The sequence below is a fragment of the Pinus tabuliformis genome, chromosome 3_1 (assembly GCF_031772625.1).
Source record: "Pinus tabuliformis cultivar Carrire ecotype Pingquan chromosome 3_1, CPIR1, whole genome shotgun sequence".
Lineage (NCBI taxonomy): Eukaryota > Viridiplantae > Streptophyta > Pinopsida > Pinales > Pinaceae > Pinus > Pinus tabuliformis.
Genome location: NC_142301.1, coordinates 604596499 through 604619073, shown reverse-complemented (window position 1 = coordinate 604619073; position 22575 = coordinate 604596499). Strand labels below are relative to the sequence as shown.

Sequence of the window (22575 nt, the reverse complement as noted above, 5' to 3'; positions counted from 1 at the left end):
GTTTCAAGTCTATAGATATAGGATAATCTTTGATATGAAGAATTTTAATGACTATTTATTAATTGGATAGTTCATTTATGATCCCCTTCAATATGGTGATTTTTTTGGTCAATGAATTTGATTATTCAAGTTGATGGCTGGGGATGGCTCGGGAATGGGTTATTGACTTGTCTTAAGATTTATCTCACTCCTATGAAGTATTGGTGATTTGAGTTGAACTCTTTGTAATGTTGAAATAAGATGATGTATGAATTATATATAGTCAAACTATGTTTGGAAAAAATATTATGATACTTAAACATGCTTATATTTTTTTTTTAACAATTTTCACGCATTAAACAACCTTTTAGCTTGTTTTAATGTTTTGTATGGATTGTATGCTACTTTCCGGGCATAAAAAAGGACTTTTAGTTGGCTATGGAAGACCATCTCGATGGTTGGGAGTTCCTTTGACCCCTTATTATTGATGGGTAAAACATTTTGAAAAAACAATGCCTTGCTATTTGACATGTTGAAGTTGAGGGATGTCTAGTGCATACCATTCTAGAGAGTGTTAGACACTAAAATATCATATTGGATTTAATAAGAGGTTTGGCTACAATGAGCTAGGTATGGGGTCTACTCACTATTACCACCTTTATCTTAAACTTATATTACAACAAGTACTATACCATGATAGTTAATTTAACTGTTAATTATCATTTCATCAGAGTACCTTTCCTCGCAATTTTTTTTTCTTTGTTTCTTTGTAATTTGGATTCATTCTTATTCTTTGACTTGTGATAAAGAAAGTCATGTTCAACTCGATGATACATGTACCCCAAACTTTGTTGTCATTTATATAATAACATAATACTAATATTAATCTCATTAGAATTGTTAGGCCAAAGATCACACTGAGAGGGGAGAGGGTGAATTAGTGTGAGAGAAATTTTACCATTTCACAACTTTTCATTAATAAACAATTATGTACCAATGAATCATAACCATTTGTAACATAACAATAAATAAAACAATGCCACCACGAAGTTATCATCACATCAATAAGACATCATGAAGTCATCACATCAACACAAGAGGACACAAGCTTTTATGTGGAAACCCACACGAAAGAAAACCGCAAATTCTTCTTCTTCTTTCTTCAATTTATTACATAGATTTGCAGACACTAATCTATTGGAGGCATCCATCCCAAAATATGCTAGCTATTACTTGCGATAGGCTACAACCTAATTGAGGCACCAACCTCGAATATTTGCAAGCAACACTTTAGTGTAGATTACAATTGATTGAGGCACCAACCTCAATGATGAGAAAGCTCCAACTTGCACTAGGCTCCAACCTGATTGAGGCACCAACGTTGATGATGAGTAAGCCTTGACTTGCTCTAAGATCTAACTTGATTGAGGCACCAACCTTGATGATGATCAATATTTGACTTACTCTAGGCTCAACCTGATTGAGGCACCAACCTTAATGGATGCACCCACCTCCTTCAACCTCTTGTGGACCATTTTTCAAAATATTTCAAACTGGATCCACCATCATCATTTGTATTTGTCTATCACTTAATCATAAATAATGTCCCACTCTGCAATCACTGTCACTATCACAACTTGCAATCATTGTCACCACAACAACTGTCACAATTTACAAACACTGTCACAATACACAACGCCTATCACAATCTGCAACACTTGTTGCTACAATCATTGTCACAATCTCCAATTACTTTCATATGAACTACGAGTTGTCATACTCTCATCAGACAATTTTCCATACACTACTTAAATTTGCTCATCAATTTGGTCACAAAATATCCTTCTTGAAACTTGTTCTTTCCACATATCCAAAACCAACTACAACCTACTCATAAGCTCCCAAAACATATAATAGAGATTTTAATCATTAAAAATATATCAATAAGGCTTGTCATGCCTTTACAAGTGTTCCCTGATCACCACGCTTCTTTTGAAATCCAATTTTGACTTAAAATGAGCCCAAAAACCCCTAAAAACTATATGAAGTCATATATTAAATTAAGTATTCTACAAAATGCCCTTCTTAGGGCGTGCTTCTACTGAATGTCAATTTTCGGCAATGGTGCGATAAAATGATCTTCTTTGGCTCATTATTCATTCGAAAAAATGAAACTCATAAATAAAAATAAAATATTGATATGACTTGGCAGCATTGGAGATTAAAACCTTGAATTTGGGTATACAAGCCAAACCCTTGAATTTGGGTAGTATTGACTTCAAAGGGGGAGGCAGAACTTGATCCATGACTACTCAATATTCCACGTCTTAGTTAAGAAAAATGATGTGAAGTCAACTCAGACAATGTGTTATACCTACCAACTCTTACAATGTGTCCACGTGGCTCAACTCATAGCTTATTCAGAGTTCAACGTGTCAATCCACGTTCCATGGTATACCCAATTAGTGTCATGAATTTAATGTAATGAGCCACAAGTATTATACCTGCAGCATAAACATTTTGTCAATGACAAAACTTAGCTATGTACCTTGTGCTAAATTGTAACTCGATTGACACTTCTCAGTAAATTAGGTTCTTTCCATAATTCCACCACCAAATTTAGCTAAACCTCCCTAACATATATCAATAAGGTTGGCCTCAGCTATGTTTCCATTCAAAACCTTCCAAATATGTTGCAAAACTAGTCTGTCAGAACTTAGACTCTTGCTAGAATTATCATACCAACCTCTTATAAAAAATAAACTCGGACTTTCATTGGTTATAGTTACATGGCAGATATAACCATGCACAATCAAGAAAGAATATGTGGAATGAATTAGGTTTATACCATAGTTAAATATTATGCAATGAAATTGGTTCATAAAATAGCCAAAGTATCCGAACGAAAATGAACCTTGACCAAGAACAATATTACAAATGAACCAAAATCACAAACCAAATTACGATGACAAAAGTGTTCAAACTTCGTTCATAACTAGACATTTGTTTTTCTTCGAACCGGAATGATATTTAGCTAGTTATGTGTATCGAGCTTCTTCGTTCATATTTTCTTTTCGAAACCAAGTGCTTCGTGCATATACATATCCATTTGGCAGTCCCATGGCTCATGAGAGCCAACCATGGGCTAGCATGTTCACCAAGAATCCCAAACGATAATCATGTGACCCTACCTAGACTCGACCGCTTTTACAATGTAACCATGCCATCAAAATTTGTGCCGTGGCCCCATATGATCATCCTTTGTGATTGGGTCCCTAGGGGCCTTTGGTCATCCACATGATGATGCTAACATGATGTCATCATGCCACATGGATGCCCATGAGGGGTGCCATGTGTCACTCATATTTGAGATTTTCCCTAATCAAAATTTGCCAAATGCCTCTACCACAAGGCAACCCCTGGTGATGCAAAATAAACTTGTTGATGTCATCAGATTATGTGTCGCACCACATTGTACAAGTAACCATGTCATGTCCTTTATTCTTCTTTCATGTCGCTTAGCTACCACATCATCACATCAGGGCAATCAACATTTGCCAAGTGTCGATGTTCCATGTTGGCATATCAAACCAATCAAAAGATGCCAAGTGTTGATCTGCCATGTCATTTTATCAAGCCAATCAAAATATGCCAAGTGTCAATTACCATGTCATCATATCAAGCCAATCAAAACATGCCAAGTGTTAATATGAATGAGGCCACTGTGGGTGTTAAGTATCGTGTAAGTTCATTCATCTTCTATCATTCAAATCTGTGGTCAAGCGTGAAGTCCGTCTAATCTGGGGAAGAAGCATGATTGTTAGTCACATTAAACTTCATGCAAATTTCCTTTATCTCCACCTTAGACTTCACTACCAAGCCATAGGTCCGCTCAAGAGTTGTACATTATTTAATATATTAAGATTTAAGGGTTTTTCTTTATAATTTAGGGCCCTCAATAAATGTGGATTTTTAAATGGTCATAACTTCTCATCTGGGAGGCGTTTTTTAGAGTTGGAGATACCAATGGAAAGGTATAAACGAGTCCTATGCAACCATGTATTTATAAGATCATTAGGGCATCATAAGCTTGTCAAAACTCAATAAACTTGAAGCTTCCTTTGACTTCACCTGATGAGGGTTTGCAAGATATCTAGTTGTCATATTGTTTCCTTTGACCCATGAATGATATTGATGTTATGTTGGACATCTCCTTTGGCACCAACGACACTTGTGTCATCAATGACAACACTATGAGAAACAATCTTCCCCTTTGTCATTGATGGCAATGCCACCCGACATTGATAGTCATTGATGGCAATGGGCCAAACTTCTCTTGACATGTTGTTGGGAACTTCTCCTAGTCTATCTGACAAATTCTCTCCCCAATGTCTTCCTTTGTCTCATCAATGTCTATAATCTCTCCCCTTTGACATCAATTGCAAAGGGACATGGTTTCGTACCACTACTTAAATGATTATGTGTGGACTTGATCTTGTTTATAATCGAAGTCTCCCCGTGAGATTGTGTTTTACATGTGTCTTGCAATGCTTTAGTTGTTCCTATGTTTTCCTGTGGTCTTGATAAAATCTCTCCCTTCTAACACGCTGCCAATAACTATAAAGTCTTGCATGTGCTCTCTAACTTTTGTGAATTTGATAGAGTCTCCCTTGAGACTATGCTTCCTTCATACATCTGTAAATGTTTGTCAGTGCTTCCTAGTTGTGTCTGAACTTTCCTGTGGATCTGTGGACCTAGTGAAGTCTCCCCCTGACAAAGTGCTAAGGACTCTCCTTGTCTGATTGTGAAGAAGTTTTTTTCTTTCTCTCCCACTTGCTTAATGTGTGTTAGAATTTCCTGCTCAAAGTCAATCAATGTATGTATCAATGTCTTACTCAGTCAATCTTCCTACATGGGAAATAAGTGATGTATTCCTTTCTTCTAACCATATGCTCTGATTTGTACATGCTTGCTACCATGCTCTCTCATGAAGTATGAGAGTTCAGACTTGCTCATATAATATGTTGAATGATTAACACTGTGGTCTCTTCCACTAATAATTGCTTCCTTTGTAATGATCATCCCGCATGCTTTTCTCGTTCATACTTTCTTCGTTTTACATCATTCATTCTTATTATTTTTCATCTCTAGGAAAATTTCACTATGTTCTTGTTATATCTGCTTACTATGTTGGAATTATGTTGTAATGTTTATAATGATCGTCGCATCTATCCGAACTATTCTGTTTGATGTTAGACTAGTCTTTCTCTTTCTATGTTTTTCTCCATTAGGGTAGTACTATTACTTCTCTCTGAGAGGATCACATTGTTTTCCCTATGTAGTAAAAGAACCTTGATACATCTACAATCGGACAGTCACAAGGCACACTCGCTTACTCGTTTGAAATGACATTTGCGCTTCTCTCTCGTGCTAACAGCTAAATCCAAGGCATATCTTTAAGTAAATGGTAGTCGAGCCATATTCCAGATGGGACTCCTATACCAAACGATATAAGGTCTAATTGGGACCTTATATCAAGGGGATCCCCTCTATGTTGGTGGTATCCAACATCGTCAATAGAACCCAATTGCAAAATGAATAAAGTACCTTTTGTTTGGAAGCCCACCTTCATTTATGTGCTCCTGCGAGGTGGGCGAGAAGACATATAATTGATGCAGGTGGTGGAGGTATGAATGGCACATCGTCTTTAGCTAGTGGTGGATATAGGGGCTTCTATTTGGCTGACTAGAAGTGATGACGAGAGAAAAAAAATTCTCCTATGGAATGACCTACTTTTGTTGGGTAACATATGGTTCCAACTGGGACATGAGCATCGTACAATGCATGATCCATGTACTTGAATGGGTAGTACATGAGAATTCCAGCAATCCATGGGACCATAGACCTTTAACTTGCACATTGCGACAAACTTGTATGGGAGCATGTGCACTAGGCGTAGGGTATTGTCCATGTTTTATACTTGAGTATAAATCCATACAAAAAAAAGATCTATTCAAATTGCAATCTAATCTACATAAAACATGATACGAATTTTATTAGGGATGCTCACAAAATATGCAAGGCATCCGCACTATCATGCACAACATGTGAATGTCAATTCCTATCAAAGAGGGTGAGGCGGTTCCTTTTCACTAGGGACGGTAAACGTTCACCATCAAGTTTAGCAATATAGAAGTATCCTACACCCTCTTTTCCCTCAATCTTGACAGGAATGAGGTCCTTATCAACCAAGAAGATATCACCTATATGGTAGTCCCTCTTTTGTTTTTAGACCCATTGCTTATTAGGAATGGTCGGCTTGGTGTTTGATCTTTTAATTTGGTAGACCTCTTGAGAAGCAAGATGCTAGGATGGCGCTGTGATCTCATGATGAGGACTGTGATTCACAATGTTTTTAGAACTGGATCTACAAGCATTAGAGGGTGGTAAAGTAAATGGTTCAGTGATCCGAATTTAAAAAAAAAACTGCAAAAAATTACAAATGTAACCATAAATACAAAGATGCAACAGAAATAACACTTCCTTTCATTAATATCAAATAATGAAATATGCTTACAAACAAAATGGAAATGAGACTAGCTCGATCGATGGTAGCTTATCTCTGAGAAGAGATGTGGTTGCTACATGCCTCTCAATTGTGTTACAATGAGGCTCAAGGACCTTTTGGTTATTGAACAATAAGAAAAAACCCTAATCCGAGGAGAAGGAACACCAAGAGTTTATGGGCCCCGTTAGGGTTACTTGGGCAGCCAACTTCTCGGGGTTGTAACTTGGTCATATTATCTCTGTTTGACGCACCTGATACCTCGTTGGAAATATCTCTCCAAGGACTACAACTAAATACGTGATTTCAATTAAATTGCATAGACCTGTATTGCCAAAAAAACGTCGTTTAGGGCCTCAAAACGGCTCCAGAAGTTCAGGAATCAAAAAACTACCAAAAATAGTAAAATGCGCTACAATTAAGGAAAAAAAAACTGACAGAACAATGGTGGGGGTCCAAGTGGAATAAGCGGGTGGCCACCAATATAGACATGGATCATTCAGGGTCTTCAACATGCTTAGGCAACCAGGGTTCCCTATAGAGGATAAAAGGGGTCCCATCAGGCTGAGTGATGGTGGCATATGATAAGTCGATTTGTAATTGTCCACCAATTGAATCATACCAATTTTTTTACAAAAAAATCCCCCATGTATAAAGCACATCAATGAAAACAATACTCATTAACATAGAAATATCCCTGTTAGCTCCCAGAGAGTCCTTCACATCCTTGATAAGACCATAAAGAGGAATAGACTTAGAATCAAATCCACAAACATTCTTATATGGCATAGTAATTTCCATTTCCACTTGATGCATCACTTTAAAATGAATGACATTTGTCGATTCCCTTAAATCAAGCATTCAATTATGTAATATAAGATTGTTAATTACTAAGGATACCAAGTGTTAGGATCCTATAATCTAGGAATCAAAGTGTGTTTGTATCTTACTATTCATATAGAAGGTCTGCAAGCATTGGACAAACTACTTCAAGAATTATACAACATTAGACAGACATTTCAAGCCTGCCCATTTGATCCATTTTACAATAGGAGGTGTGCAAACATACATAGCATGGAGGGATACTTGGACTTGCTACAAATTTGCTGCGAAATTGACTATTTTTGCCATCATTTGCAAAAGTTGTTTCAGACCAAATGGAGCTAAATTTTGGAAAACCAAAAAAGGTTTTTGTCAAGCACAAACCAAAGAACAAAAACCTCCTTCCGTTTCTATACAAGTGTCATATTTTGGAAGAGTCAAATGCATATTTACAGCTTATTTTTCAAGTTTTGTCATTTCATGTTTTAGTTATGATGTTTGAGTGCAGATTGTGAGGAGTTGGAAAGGAATTTTTGGAAACTTAGAGAGGTTTCTCTCAAGGACACTCTCATCTACAAAAACCTCCCTCAAGTTTGTAATAGCTGTTAGGCCTCAGGATATATGAGCTCACCTTTGAACCCTATTTTTCCAGAAATTTGGTCCCCATTTCGTGGCAGACCTGCTATGCAAACATATCATCAATCAACTCTATTTTGGGAAATTTTGAATGTTGAAACTTCTAGAAGTCATTTTAGTTGTTGGATAAGCGTTGATAAGTTAAAATCATGTAGTTCGATTTGTAAACAAAGATGCATTGTTTGAGTTGATGTTTCTAAATTGCATTAGTCTGGATATAGCAGTTCCTTGTTTTTTTCCTACATAGCAAGTGGAGATGCATTGCATCTAGACCATTCAGCTTTTATGAAGTGAATTAGACCACCTAGAGTGGTAATTCGAAGTCCTCACTCCTATTCTAATATAATGATGTAAAGACATGGAAAGGTTGGTTGGTCAGATTGGAGAGGAAAGAACATTGTGCATATTGTAATTTTTTCTGAGTTTTAATGAAATTGGTGGACCAGAAGTACTTGGTTAAATATTTTCATATATTCATGTGATTCAACTCTCTTATACGAGTGTTTCCTATTTTGTGTGTGTTATATTTCTTACTATGGTGTTTAAATGAAAAACTTGTTTCATAATTCATCTATTTAATGGTGCTCTATTGCAGTCATTTAAACATTCCATATGTTTTTTTCTGCCATAATCATTTTAAGGTTCATCCATTGTTTGATGCCTTGAGATGTTTATCTACTTTTTTTATTCTTCTCACATCTGCAACTATTAATTGGCATAAAGAAGTGTTTCTATATTTCCTTTGAACAACTTTTCCCAATTCACCGAGCATCCACCACATCATTGATCTCAATTTTTACTAACTCCCTACCCAATGGATTTTTCTTTGCCCTACCACCAAACCTATAAAATCTACTATTTTTGAAAGATCTAGCCATTGTTCTTCATTGGAACCGGTCTTTAGTGACTAAGTTGAAAGAGAGAGCCCTCTTTGGGGCTCGAAGGGCTAGTTTCCAATTCCGTAAGTGGTTTATGGTTACCTCTAGGTTTCATGCCTACAACCAAAGGAAATTACGAAGTGCTAACATCAAGAATGTATCATGACCCCCATTTTCCCTATCAATATGCATATTTTGTAATATAATGGGGGGGTCATCAGGCTCATCGTGAAGACCTAGAGCCTTCTTGATTTTCCTCTTATGGGGAGGAAGCTCAACCATCTCTTTAAGGGGAACAAGCACATTAGCTTTGGTCAAGGAATTCTCTATATCAACATTAAGCTCAACCTCATATTTCTTGGGTTTTTTCTTTGATTTGCTTTGTAGTTGTCCTTGGGAATTGTCCTTTCTTTGAGACGGGTTTTCAATGTTAGAGTTTGATTGTGGCTAGTCTTTACTTTTATTAGAATATTGAAGCACCTAAAATCTCCCACTACTTTCCACAACTAGCACAAGCTCGACTTTGTTAATGTTGGCTTGAATTTTGCTAGGCTCGGGGTGGGAGTAAGTGTTCCCAAGCAAGATGTTGGAAGCATAAGCCTCATCTACCAAATTCAAGTGTTCTTGTTCTTCATCTTCTTCTTTTGCTTCATAAGGACTATCCTCCTCGAGATCTTCAGAAGGCGAGCACCAAGGTGATTATGCTTACGCCACCATATTTGTTTGGGTAAGGGTGTTAGTGAAATTTTGTTGCGTGGTATTGTATTCCTTGGTGGCTTTCCCGTGGAATGATCTGTCCTTATTGAATTGGTTTCTTGAAGAAAGTTTGACCTAGGAGCTTGGTTCCTTTCAACTACTATCATTCTATTCATGAGGGCCTTTTGCACTTGTGTGATCTCAATAGTGAATCTACCAAGCTTTTGGGAAAAGGATTATATAACAATGTCACCTTGGGATCTGGGCTTACATTTGGATTTGATTTTTTTCCCTAGGGTAGTTGAACATGTCTATTCGAGCAACATTGAGATTTTGTTCAACTTCAATGGTAATTTTCTTTGCATCAGCCAAGGTTTGAGGGCTCTTATACTTGAGGACATAGGTTAGGTGTCGATGCCAACATTTTATGAACCTATCAAGGATGATGGCTTCAGGAAGTCTTAACCTATCAAGTACTTCCCTGAGGACGTTATCAAATCTCTGAACAAAATCCTTAACAATTTCCTTTTCAATTTTCACAACAACAAGAAATTTGTCAAGTAACATACCTCCATCTTGCTCTGTTACCCACCTTTTCTTGAAAGCCTCATGGAAAGTGTCCCTATGAGTGACACTCCTTTAAGGCACGCTAAAGTACCAATCTCTAGCATCTCTATCAAGAGAAAGAGCAAACAACATCATAACGACATCTTCATGATCAATATACACCCAGGCCAATAGAAATTATGTGTGTATCTCAGTAGTGGCTGTGTCATTGATATTAAACCTAGGAAACCATTCATGATATCTATTTGGCCAGCGGTGAGGAGCATCTTGGTGCCTACCAAAGTCTAATGGCTTAAAGGCAATGAGGATCCATGGCCTAGTCATGTTATCCATGGGGGGAGGATTGGGAAAAGGTTACCGAACTAGAGGCGTGGTTAGCTTGATAGGAGAAAGGCCTACCTCCACAACCCTTCTAGCAATACCTCTTGTTCTTGGAGCTATGGTTCTAGGAGTATCTTCAAAAGAGCTACTAGTGGATGCAATATGAATTGAGTCAGTGGTCGCCACAAGGGGATCTATCTTGTCGTTAGATATTTTCCCACTTCAAAGGGTAAAGCTAAGGAAAACTGGCTTCATCCTTAACAATGAGCCTTGAGCCATGTGCTAAGGGCTTAAACAAAACCCTGAAGTAGGTGAGGGTTTTCCTACAAAACCTTGGCAATTTCAGGGCTAGTAATTGACCACCTGCTCACTCCCCCATAATTCTTGAGGGGTGTGATATGGATATGGATATAATCATTTTTTTTATTTTTTTCTGCACAATTATATAATAAACAACTAGACAATTTTTTGGAAGTTAACTCCACCTCCAATTGTCCCCATATCATAAATGATTTTGTGTAGGATTAATGGAGATAATGTTGCCTCCTTTGACCATTTAGGAGGTTATTAGGTCTAAACAACAAGAGCTTGGGCTGAGGTGACAATGGGTCCCTGCCTTTTGTGTGTCCATTTGGTGGGTTTGCTAGGACCTTAGTGACCCTGCTAATTGGGTAGGTAACTGGTCCAAAATACAACAACTACTGGAAATGTTCAACACGATGTATAGTTGACATGCCACATAGATATTTGGGAAAATAAAGAAGGCAAAATGAAAAAATAACTCCTCAAGGTGGTCGTCCTCTCTATCCTAGCCACATGGCGAGGTAAAAATCTCCAAAAGAAGGTTGTTCCTTGACATGCTTAGATACAATTTATGTGAAAATTGAAGTAGATCCCACTCTAGACAAAACACCAACGCTAGAATCCTCAACCAAGCAGAACATTACCCATGCAAACAAAAATTGACCTCTTTTCTAGCTCACATGTGGCAAGATTCAAGTTGGCCTAAAGGTAATGTCCTAGGTCCAAGTTGGGCAATTGATATCTTGTTTGAAACCTCATGATGTGGTCTATCTCTCTCAAGCAAAAGTCTAGACAATTCCGGTAACACATTTACTCCACAACCTGGTTTTTGGAATTGGTCAAAACACATGTAGACTCACATGTATGAGTTAAAGAAGTGTCAAACTTGTTGTTGGAGCCACGTAAGCTAGTTGTTGGGCTACTATTCCTCCCATTTTTATTGGTCTAGGTCGAATTACGTTCACATGTGGGAATCCAAGGTGTCAATATTGGCTCTGCATCCAAGTCAAGTCTCTTGTGGGTTGATTCTTTCCTTTTTTTACTGCAGGAAATTATCTTTATGAAATGACTTGGTCTTCAATATGTGGATGACAAGTCAATTATTATTCTGGGAGAGAGTCAACACTGCCATTATCTAGTCATTACAAGAAAAATTATATACTGCTAAATCCTCATTCCATTACAGGTTGTTGAATTATGAGATCATTTATGCCATAAGAGCAATTATTTCCAAGTGCAAACTTTTGCATGGATTAATTGTTCTATGCTTTCTCTTCTTAGTTTTACACTAATAGTTTTTAATAAAATAGATACATACATTCCAAATTATTACAACATGACCAGGTTGATCCATTGAGGGACAACAATCACTTGTAAGGAGGGATCAGGGCTCTAGACCTCATTACTTCCTTTTTTGATAAAAGGGGTAATTGAACCCAAGTGCTGGAAAAAATATTATCAGATGTTCCTTGTGCAAGAGTGAGATCCTAGTTGATGCCATACTTGTCCTAGTGTTTGGAAACAATCCAATAGAGAGAATATTTTGAGTAAGATTTGGGAGTTAGTACAATTATTTTAGACTATAATTGGGTGTGATAGTCTCTAGACTCTAATTCCATTTTCTAGTCCAAGGTGGATAACTACTTTAGAGAGAGTTCTAATCATAATCCTATACTTGGAGGGTAAGCAAGTCAAAGATTAGCCTCACTGTAGCAACCCTTTTTCAAAAATTATAAAAATCTTTTTTTCTATTAATAAAATTAAAGAATACAAAAATATAATAAATTCCTGGGTTATGTTATTAAAGAATACAAAAATATAATAAATTCCTGGGTTATGTTGAGTTTTTTTAACTAGTATATTGAGAATTTTAGATATTAGAGCTTTTTATTATCCCAATATAATTTAACTTCTAATTTTCCACAATTATGTTTTAAAGTGTTGCAAGTATTTTGCAGATCTGCAATTTTTACGGGAAACATTTACAGCAGATCCGACAAAATCCTTATATAAAGGGACCAACGAAGTATCTGTCATCTATAAAACGGTTTTTTTATTCCATATTTAGTACTATAGCATTATGATTAGTTTTCTAGGATAGAAATATACTATTTAGAGTTTACAGATTTACTTTACTTGCTGGAATAAATTTAATTGAGGTTTGCAAATGCTCAAGAGTCAAGAGGCTCATGATATGGAAGAACACCCAGGTACGATGAATTTTCCTTGGCTTCCTAGGAACCATTTCTCCTTATAGTTGGAGAAGAGATTTTAAATCTTGCGATTCTTAATATTAAATCCCAGGAAAGACAAGAAAACAAGAAGAAATATCACAAGAATCCTAACTAAAAACGAAACTCTTTGTAAGTCTCATTATTTGCATATCAAATATATAGTGAGCTCACATTTATTTGCAGGCGCTTATTTTTTCCATTTAATATGATTCAAATATATTGTCTTATAGATGTTGCATATGTAATAGGTTCACCTGTATGATAAATTCTTTCCAATTTATACTTCAATTTAAAAAGAATTGCAGGAAAATCAATTCTCATTGATATTACTAAAAATATATATTAAAAAAAAAATTATGTATTTCCAAGTCAACATTAATATGGTCATTGAGAAGAAAAAATAAATTTGAAAATTTAGAAAATCTATGAAAATCACTTGCTTCACCATCTATACTATTGATAGTAAATATGAATATACATAAGCACCCCTCTTTCTATACTCTCTCTTTTTATATATATATATATATATATGGTTTTATAGTATTAAACTTATACATAAGCACCCCTCTTTCTATACTCTCTCTTTTTATATATATATATATGGTTTTATAGTATTAAACTTCATTTTGTTACTTTAATTCTGAGTAGCCACAAGGACATTTGATAACAAGTAGTACATATACAAGTCCTTTTGAAGTTGCATGTGCAAAATGCAATCAACCAATAAAATTTTGCAAAGAAATAAAGCAAACTATCGTTTATTGTCTCGATTGCAAAGAAAACTACACATCTGCTTACTTCCATCATTAAAACTATATTGGACAGACTAAAAGCAAAGCTGATAAAAATTATATCCTTATACGAACACAATTGGAACAAATATTTCCCCATTTAAAGAAGGTTTCCTATCATAACTATTCTGAAGACAAATCAATCATCATTGATTTGTTAGCTAATATCCATACCTATGACACATTTACACTAAATTATTAGAACATGATTTTTCACTAGAATAATAATGATTTACATTCATATTCTCAATTGAGTAACCAATCTTCCACATTAAAATGGTTATTACAATATGAAAATGTGCAATGAATATTTCAGATTCAATTATTAAGTAACGAATTATTTTCAATTATACTAATCATCATGATGTATTTACTTGCTTTGTCTTTGTATATATTCTCAATTGAGTAACCAATCTTCCACATTGAAATGGTTACTACAATATGAAAATGTGTAATGAATACTTCAGATTCAATTAGAATTATTTTCAATTATATTAATAATCATGATGTATTTATTTGTTTTGTCTTTGTATATATTTTCGTTGATATTTGAGAAAATGTCAATATTGTATAAGGACATATTCCTTTAAATTGGTCTATTTGACCTGCCTTTACCATACTATGCTTATTGTATCTATCCTCAAATGAGGTTATTTTCATGTGAAACCCAATGCATCTAATTTTTGTTGATTTACATGGACTTTAATCGTATCAAATAACCAATTTTAAAAACTATAAATGATAAACACCATACCCCCACATATAATCAATATCACTTTAGCTTTTATAATATGCTTGTTACTCGGATATTTGTAACTAAATTTGATTCTTTCTAATAAAAGATGCATAATATTGTAAAAGAAGATAATTGCATACAAAAATGTATGACATTTCAAATGGTTCGTTTCTAGGAATCAAATATAATTTTTTCGCATTGGCTTTATTTTATGAATTTTTTAAAATTACCGATTAATTGATGCATAACAGTATTCTCTTTTAAAATTTAGACGTGCGCATTTAATTTTTGTTTGTTTACATGGATTTTAATGTATCCCATAACCAATTTTGGAAACTATAATGATAATGAATGCACCACACATACAACCAATGCCATTGTAGCTTGACCCCACCCCACATATAACCAATGCCATTGTAGCTTTTATAATGTGCTTGTTACTCAAATATATGTAACTAGATTTGGTTCATTATCTTATGCTTATAAAAAATAGAAAAAATGCTTGATCTTGTAAAAGAAGATATTTACATAGAAAAATGTACAATATTTCAAAGTGTCTATGAATACAAATATAATTTTTGCACATACAATTTGAAAATCACCCCATTAATCACAGTGGTATTCTTCACTTTTAAAATTTAGACATGGAAGTCTAATTAAATACAATGCCAAGATATCGTTTTCCAGAAATTAAAGTGGAATATATTACCATATTAGATCAAATTACATATTTTGTCTTCTCCGATATCCAGATCATATACATTGTAAATCATTTATGGGCAAGCATACTGCTTTGCATCTAGTGGTCTAGACAAATAATTTATACATCATATTATCATATTATAGCCCATTATTCAGATGTTAGCCATATACTAGAAGGGTCATATATAGTCAGTTTGTACAAAAAAAGAAGATCACCATCGAGTACGTCATGTGAATATATTCATATAATCCATAGATCCCCATATAATTTTATCACCTATTCACAACATGGGAAAATAAACCAGGCAGATTTTCAAAAAAAAGAAAAACATAGAGTATACAAAAAAATGCAACTATAGTTATCCAGTATAGTGTCTCTCAGTTTGATTTCAATGTGCATACCATCCAAGTGTTCCTGTAGCCCCCGCTTCGATAGTCGATCTGCTTGTTGATTGTATTCCCTTCCGATGTGCATGATCAAGGAATTTCTGAAAAAGGACCAAAGATTGTCGATTTTCCAAAGCCATCCGAGGAGCATTTGTTGTTTAGTTTTTGCGCATCCTTTGACATGTTCAATAATGATCTTTGAGTCCCCAAATATGTGGGTGTCAGGGATGATGAGGAAGTGTGTAAACTATAAAAGGCCCCAGAGGGCCCTCGCTTCAGCCTTTGTATTCGTGTCGCTGCTCGCATTCCAGTGTACCCAAAATTCATGTTCTTTTGTAATAACTATCCAAAAAATGCATCCACATTTGTTTCTCTTGACCCATCGAAGAAACCCGTCAGATACTCCATCCGAGGGCTTGGCAATTTGCTAAGTTCTTTTTAGGCCTAGTATCGAGGGAAACAACAATAGAGTAACTTTCATTAGAGTTTTCAAAAAAATTCATGTTTCGACATTTCCATATCATCCAAAAAAGGATTGGGGGTACAATCCTCCATGAGGATTTTTGTGTACTCCACCAATGCATACAAACCGTGATGTTGTCAAAACAAATAAAAGGAAAGCCAATAGAACTAGCCAATTTATTCCATACCTGAACCGCTTTGGGACATTTAAGAAACATATGTTCATTGTTCTCCTCCGGATTCTTGCATACACATAGATACTCTATCCATGCCATTGTCTCTTTTGAAGGTTTTTCGATGTGAGGTTTTTGTTTTTGCATACCAGCAAGAAAAAAAGGATGATTTTGATGGGAATTTTTGTTTTCCAGAATTTATGAAAGTCACATTTCCCCCAAGCTGGACCTCCCTTCTGCAGAGAGTGTTATATGTGTCAGCTACCATGATGTTCCCCGCCTTCATCTTGCCCGTACAGACAATCTAATCACTATTTCTTCTTGACAGATTCCTAATAATTTCATGCCAGCACAGATCCGTTCCCATTCCCTTGCCATTTGTCCAACCAAACCCAGCTCCTCTGCCCATTTCTAAGTAGGACATGGACCCCGCCAAGCAGATATAACTTGGCTCCAAAATAATATACCCCTGCCATTTATGCATCTTATAAAATCCTCGGGTATGTAGCATTCCAACCCAGTACCCAGAATGTGATCAACACCAATGAGAATCTTGTGTTCAGACCCCATAGACCATGAAAGATTTTGTAAGAAAAGTTTATCTATTTTTATGAAGCTAAGCCAAATGGCCGAGCCGGATAAGATCCCAATACATCCTTTGCGAAACCAAAACAGAAAATCTTGATCCTTCTGGTACTTATTTCTAATGATCTTACTCCAAGTTCCATCACCAGAAATCCCCCTCCATAAAGATTTTAGCAATAATGCCCATCCAAAGCGTCGAAGGTTCATAATCCCCCAAACCCCCCATATTCTTTGGAAGAGTGATTTGGGATGGCCAAATGAAATTTGTTTTTTTCACTGCTACCGGCCCAGATGTAATTTTGCCATAATTCTATTAAGACTCTTAATAATAGAAAGGGGAATATGAAACAAATGAGCCCATTATACACCCAACTGCATGAGCACAGCGTGTGTCAGTGTGATGCGACCCCCCTAATGATGAACATCTGAATTCCCATCCATAAATCCTCTTATAGAACAGATCCACAGCCACTCCAAAAATGCTTTTAATATATGCAACTACCTCCATATCACAAATGTCGTGATATACAATGGACTTTTGAAGATTCATATGTAATCCAGTAGCATTAGCAAATTTAGAAAATATATGAAATAGAGTCATCCAAGCAAAGCGGTTAAGCATCCCCATTATAAGAACATCATCAACGAAAAAGCTATGTGAAATTTTAATGTCGTTTCCCATGTGCAGAGCCTGAAATTGTCCTTCTGCCACCGCTTTTTTTATATGCAAACTTAACCCATCCATCGCGAGGGTAAATAAAAGTGGGGAAAGTAAGCATCCATGTCGGAGTCCCCTTTTGGCCCTGAAAATATTCGAGCGATAACCATTGATGATAACAACATAATTTACATTTGTAACGCATGTCATTATCCACTCCGCACATCTAGACTCAATTCTAATCTTTTGAAGAACCAGCGTGAGATATCCCCGATCAAGGCAATGATATACCTTCTGTAAATCCACCTTCATAACAACAACATTTAATTTTTTTGTGTGGATCAAATGCAAGCACTGCTAGGCAATTGCAACAGCATCATGAATTTCCCTGTTTTGTAGAAAACTAAACTGTTCAGGTGTAATGAAACACGACAAGGTACTCTTCATCCTATTTGCAATTGTTTTTTAGGTGTAATGAAACACGGCAAGGTACTCTTCATCCTATTTGCAATTGTTTTTTATATGACCTTATAAATAAGGTTACTGAACGATATGGATTATTTATTCTATGCTTTCATGAATTTGATCAAAGTAAATCGTGTTTAGAATCAAGCGTGCTTTAACTTTTCAATATGCATATTGTTTTTGTTGTATTTAATTTTTTTAATTTTTATTTTTATTTTTTTCTCATTATATTGGTAAACGTTGAATGACTCGATGCAATGTTCCCAAACCTCATAAATGTTAATAAATTTCTGCCAATCGAGCTTAGTTTTTATATAAATATTTATTTTTTCAGGTTAACCAAATTCCTGGGAATGGTAATACTTCTAATATTTTGCATTTCATAGGGATTATATGTAGTATTGAGTTGCAATACAACTTATGAATGATCTTTGTTTAACTTGGTTTCTTATAAAAGACTAGATAAGGTTAATATAATAATTTTAATAACACAACATAAAGTTAATATAATAACTTTAGGAATACAAAAAAACATTGTTGGTACAATTACCTTCCTTAATAATAAAGACTTGATAAAGTTAATATAATAATTTCAATAACACAAGATAAAGTTAATATAATAACTTTAGGAACACAAGAAAACATTGTTGGTACAATTACCTTCCTTAATAATAATAATATAATAATTTCAATAACACAAGATAAAGTTAATATAATAACTTTAGGAACACAAGAAAACATTGTTGGTACAATTACCTTCCTTAATAATAATAATAATGTAATGGATATGATTTTTGTTCTTAAAACAATAAAGAACCACATTTCAAAATTGATTCTATAAAATAGTTCTTGGAATCAAGTATGATTTAATCTTTCTATATACATATTGTTTTGATTGTAGTTTTAATTTTTATTATTTTTTCATTATTTTGATGAATGTGGAATGAATTGATGTCATTTCCATAATCACATACATGTGAGAAGGTTTTTTTTGGACTTTTGGCATGTCTATAGAACTCAACATTCTTGTAAATATTTACTTTTTATGCCAACCATTTTTTTGGAAATAATAATACTTCTAATATTTTGTTTTTAATATAAATTCTATGTATTATTATGTTGTAATATAAAGTATCTATAATATTTATTCAATTTGGTCTTTTTATAGACGTGATAAAATTAATATCATATATATAGGAGCACAAAAAGCTTTGGTTTTTTATAGAAATTCTATGCATTGGTAAATTGCAATATAAACTATTTATAATGTTGGTTCAACTTGGTTTTTTTGGCAATGACTATTTTTTTTTATGTTGGGTAGTTTAATTTCCCCAAAAGGGGCCCCAATGACCTGGTGGAAACTAAACCCCACAAACCAATTGGTCTACACCGTATTGGTTCTCTTGTTCTTAAGTTTATGTAGTCATGTTGATTTAAGTCAAAGAACCTTGTATTGGGTTGCATTGGTATTTAAAGCATCATAATTTGTTGGAATGTATCGTTTTTCAAATGATATTCATCATCTTCCCATATATTTTGAATTCTATCTATTCCATCCACTTATATTATTCTTCTGGCACTGAATGTAGGAACTTTTTCTCAAGAGGTATTCAAGTCGACTATCATTAACAACATTCATGAACATTTTTGGATGATTATAGTTTTGTTCTAATAGTTGAATTATGTGGGCATAAGAAATCTAATCTCTAGACTTTGTTGGAAGAATCACCGCACCTCTATGGAATTCGTAATTTCCACCCTGGGGATCCTAGTTACTGGTTTGGAACGTTTACCAAAACCTGCAGGTTTTGGTATAACGGAAAACTTTCATGGTATCAGAGCTTGGACCCAGGTTCGATTCCCCCGAGTTGCGTTTGAGGGGGGTTGTTGGAGGCAGGTTTTGGTGTAACGGAAAACTTTCATGGTATCAGAGCTTGGACCGAGGTTCGATTCCCCCGAGTTGCGTTTGAGGGGGGGTGTTGGCAGAATCACCGCACCTCTAAGGAATCCGTAATTTCCACCATCGGGATCCTAGTTACTGGTTTGGAATGTTTACCAAACCCTGCGGATTTTGGTGTAACGGAAAACCTTCAAACTTTGGGAAGGATTTTTTAATTCTTTGGTTTTGTATTTGGTAGGTATGCCAACATCTAATATAATTAAATTTGAATGGATATAAAGGTTATTGTATTCAGAAATATTTATGATAAAATAAAGCAATAGAAAATTATTAATTTGAAATTTAAGTTTTTAAAGATAATTTTTTCATTTATTATTTTATTTCAAATAACTATGAATATTCAACAATTTGGAAAATAATTGTAAAATAAGATCACGGGAAAAATTAATTCACAAGTCATTCTAAGGTTGAGATGCTTAAACATGCCTCTTGCTTTATGCAAGATGTTGCATCATTATATACCGTATTAATGCTATGAAGTATATTGCTATGCCCTTCCACTAAGTTTTTTGATGCTTTAGGGGGGTCTCTAACTTCTTGTGTTGCCTTTGATTAGAGTAATTATATTAATTTTTTCTTAACAAATTACGTTGTTTATTATTTCAGAGTTAATACCCTTTTTTTGTCACATATAGGTTGTCTTGTTGTCTAAGTAGTGTAGAAGTGGGAAATTCAATTAGATTTGATAATACTTGTATCGAAAGACATTATTATTGGGTAATTTGTAATTTCATTTACCAGAATTCTGCATTGTAGGTGGAAATTCGCTCATCTGCTGTTTTATTATAAATGCACTCCAACCATGAGTATTTTTCAATTGTAACTGATGTTGGCTATACGATTTTTTTTTTTGATACACGCCACTATCTCTTATACATATTTTTGTCCCTTTTAGGTTTTTGGTTGTTCATATCGATCACATGGAGCAAGTGAAAAAATCACATTGCATGTGTTGTACCTCTCAGTTATTTGCTGATTAGAATATTCCTTCATATCTTGTTTAGTTATTGTTCTTCTGAGTGGTTAGTAACATACGAAATTGTGTTATCGAAACCTATTTAAAAGTAGAGATCTTTATTTGCAGTGTATTATGATTAATAAAGCTTACAGATGGATTCTGCTACATTTTGAAGAATAAATGTAAATAGTTGATCCCCTTAATCTGACCTTATTTGACTGGTTGGCAGTTTCATTAGCACCATACTATAAATTGAAACTGATAGCCTCGTTTTATGTAGGTCATCAATGATAAAGGTTTTGATGGTGCAACTGAATACTTGTCGTCATTTGGGGTTACCCAACTTGTTTTGATGGCAGGTTACTTCCACTTTGATGACTAATATCTTCCAACACTACACAAAACAGTAAAAATGCCAGTTCAACACAAAATTACATACTTTTGTTTTTAAATTTTACCATTTGTGTAAAAAATAGAGCTGAATGACTAGCATGATGCTACCAAACTGTAGATTTATAAAGCTGATTCCACATGTCCTCCATGGTTTTAATTTGGTACAAGACAATTGATTTTGAGATTTTTTTTATCCAAAGATAAAGACAACAACTGAACGACTATTGAGTTGTATTCTCTAATGTGTAGATATGATCAAATTGTCCCATGTATTACCTTTACTATTTTTCGAATCCATCTCATACTCGACGTCAATAGAATTTGAAAAGATTAAAAAGTCACGGTGTTTTGAGTGATGAGATTCCACTTTTTTTTTGTTTTGAAATGAAAACAAATTGGCATGCACATTTAGTTTCTCTAGTGACAATGTATTATAGTACATGAGATTTTAGAGAAAGAATGGTTTAAGAAGGGCTGCAAGCTAACCAAGTTCTAAGAAGACAAGGATATTGTTAGACATTTAATTCTCGTGATTGAGATTTGGTTTAGTGTGTATTATGGTGACTAGTAATTGGAGTCCAAGAAACTTAAGAAACTGAATCAACAGTTTATTGGTTGTATTTATATGTACACTTTGTACATCATTCTGGTTGTATTTATATGTACACTTTGTACATCATTCTTTGAGATCATTTTTAATAATACAGTTGAGTAGGTTTTCAATTTGTGTGTCTCGTAGCTATTCCACTAGTTTACTTAACTAATGTAGTCTTAATGTGGTCTCTTTTAAATCAACTATTTTCCATATCAGAATAACAATGTTTTCAAAATCATTTGTAATCGTCAAGAATATTCATTAATATAGTATTTTTTGAATAAGTTATTTTCCATGTTAGTGTAACAATGTTTTCATATTCATTTGTAATTGTCACTACTGTAGTCTCATTTGAATCAGCTAAATGTTTTCAAAATCATTTGTATAACTATTTTGCATATCAGTGTAACATTGTTTTCAAATTCACTTGTAATTGTTTGAAATTCTCACTAATATATTCTCTTGTGAATCAAGTAAATATTTTCAAAGTCATTTGTAATGGTTACGAGGTTTGGTTGTAATAGTCATGGTTAGTGTGAACCCTTTTATGATGTGCCTCTTTGAAAGTCATGTACTGACCGACCCCTTTGAAAAATTCATATAACAAGGTTGCATAGCTAGTGTTCCTTGTGACTTAGTTTAACTATTGAAATTTGAAAGATGTGAATTAGTCCCACATCTCAACAAGGACTACAAATGTTATAGATGG

General features: G+C 34.6%; 1 long non-coding RNA gene across 11 annotated transcripts in view; it reads left to right on the top strand.

Moving 5' to 3' along the window:
* Nucleotides 1–21552, top strand: part of LOC149188451 (uncharacterized) — a 176770-nt gene extending 155218 nt beyond the window's left edge. For 9 of the 11 annotated variants that reach the window (XR_016256276.1, XR_016256281.1, XR_016256283.1 and 6 more), the window contains one exon: nucleotides 21159–21552. This is a non-coding gene — a long non-coding RNA (uncharacterized LOC149188451). Of the gene's footprint in view, nucleotides 1–20815; nucleotides 21099–21158 lie in introns of those variants that run through there. The other 2 variants (XR_016256278.1, XR_016256284.1) reach the window with 2 other exon arrangements.
* The last annotated feature ends 1023 nt before the right edge of the window (nucleotides 21553–22575 follow it).